Raw genomic sequence first — 2,124 nt, forward strand, 5'->3', positions numbered from 1 at the left:
ATTTGTAATATTAATCACCTCATGGGTGAAACTAGCCCTGTGCATAGCAATTTTAAATTTTTCAAGTGTTGACAGTGATCGTGTTACATAAACTGTAAACGAAGTATCAAACTAAGCTCCAGCAAAGAGTGCTATTAGTAAATAACAACACTATTTCCTACTAAGTCTTACTCTATAAAATAATTTTAAGGTATACGAGTAATAGTGTTCCTCAATAGAAGACAGCGAGGATAGTATGACTAAACTCGGCACCACCATTTTGTTGAGAAAGAGTGAGTCGGAAATTACAAACCGTCGCCAGTTAGCCTTTAGTTTATGCAGCGTTTCCTTAGGCTGGTGAAGACTTTTGTACAAGAGTAAAAGTACTCTTTTCACTTAATGAAGGATGTGAATGATCAGAACAAAACTAACCATGCTATACAGAAGTACTTCCACACATCACTTCCGAGCATACAAAGAACAGGTGAATAAGACTACGTTCTCATAGTGACGGATAATTTCCCAAAACATTACTTTCCAGATAACCCTCTTGATGACATTCAACCGACTTGAATTTTCAACACCTAGAATCTTTGTGGAAGTGAAGTTACTCTCCAACATAAAATTAATGTAAAATTCTCTAGCATCACTCATTTTCACTGTGAAGAAAACTTGCAGTCTTCACTCATTTATGAAGAATCACGAACGATATATTCCACCACTAACAGCAAAAGCTGGTAGATGTATTTACATAACTGGATTATTCTGTGCCTGAAGGCGGTAAGTTGCTGCAATGAGTCGGCGAAAGTCGTTTGTTTCGTCGGTGCAGCCTCTTTCTCAGAATAGCTCAAACATTGCTCGCCTCACCGCTACAACCACCACAATTGTCACTGTCCCATACTTTGACACACAGTGTCGCCCAGGGCTAATGTTGGATTATCTACTAAATGAGCATTAAGGTGTGCAGAACAGAATTTTTGAAGCCAACACACATTGTCTTGAAAACCATTTGACCATGTTTTAGCGCATAACATTTTTGAATGTCTTTAGCTTTTGAATGTCTTTACATCGCTAATACAAAGGGATTCCTTTTAAACGTTTCGTGGGTTCTGTACACACGATTCACAGACATAGCAATTGACACTGAATATCTTTAACGAACTTAGGTTAGAGCTTTGAAGACATAAGCATAGGTGTATTTCCAGAATGAGATTTTCACTCTGCAGCGGAGTGTGCGCTGATATGAAACTTCCGGGCAGATTAAAGCTGTGTGCCCGACCGAGACTCGAACTCGGGACCTTTGCCTTTCGCGGGCAAGTGCTCTACCAACTGAGCTATCGAAGCACGACTCACGCCCGGTACTCACAGCATTCTGGAAACATCCCCCAGACTGTGGCTAAGCCATGTCTCCGCAATATCATTTCTTTCAGGAGTGCTAGTTCTGCAAGGTTCGCAGGAGAGCTTCTGTTAAGTTTGGAAGGTAGGAGACGAGGTACTGGCAGAAGTAAAGCTGTGAGTACCGGGCGTGAGTCGTGCTTTGGTAGCTCAGTTGACAGAGCACTTGCCCGCGAAAGACAAAGGTCCCGAGTTCGAGTCTCGGTCGGGCACACAGTTTTAATCTGCCAGGAAGTTTCAGATCAGCGCACACTCCGCTGCAGAGTGAAAATCTCTTCTGGAAACATCCTCCAGGCTGTGGCTAAGCCATGTCTCCGCAATATCCTTTCTTTCAGGAGTGCTAGTTCTGCAAAGTTCGCAGGAGAGCTTCTGTTAAGTTTGGAAGGTAAGAGACGAGGTACTGGCAGAAGTAAAGCTGTGAGCACCGGGCGTGAGTCGTGCTTCGGTAGCTCAGTTGGTAGAGCACTTGCCCGCGGAAGGCAAAGGTCCCGAGTTCGAGTCTCGGTCGGGCACACAGTTTTAATCTGCCAGGAAGTTTCATAGGTGTATTTCCCTTGTTTTCCATAATTGTCATAGCTGGTTGGTTCAAATGGCTCTCAGCACAATCGGACTTAACTCTGACGTCATCAGCCCCGTAGAACTTAGAACTACTTAAACCTAACCGACCTAAGAACATCACACACATCCATACCCTAGGCAGGATTCGAACCTGCGACCGTAGCAGTCGCGCGGTTCCGGACTGAAGCGCCT

The 2,124-nt window shown here is 43.9% G+C and overlaps 2 non-coding genes across 2 annotated transcripts; one reads left to right on the forward strand and one right to left on the reverse strand.

Annotated features, from left to right (window-relative positions):
• Positions 1–1,249: 1,249 nt before the first annotated feature.
• Positions 1,250–1,324, reverse strand: Trnas-cga. Its single transcript has one exon. It is a non-coding gene; the product is annotated as a tRNA-Ser (tRNA).
• A 488-nt stretch (positions 1,325–1,812) lies between these two features.
• On the forward strand, positions 1,813–1,887 carry Trnap-cgg. The gene has a single exon. It is a non-coding gene; the product is annotated as a tRNA-Pro (tRNA).
• The last annotated feature ends 237 nt before the right edge of the window (positions 1,888–2,124 follow it).

The sequence above is a fragment of the Schistocerca piceifrons genome, chromosome 4, assembly GCF_021461385.2.
Source record: "Schistocerca piceifrons isolate TAMUIC-IGC-003096 chromosome 4, iqSchPice1.1, whole genome shotgun sequence".
Classification (NCBI taxonomy): domain Eukaryota; kingdom Metazoa; phylum Arthropoda; class Insecta; order Orthoptera; family Acrididae; genus Schistocerca; species Schistocerca piceifrons.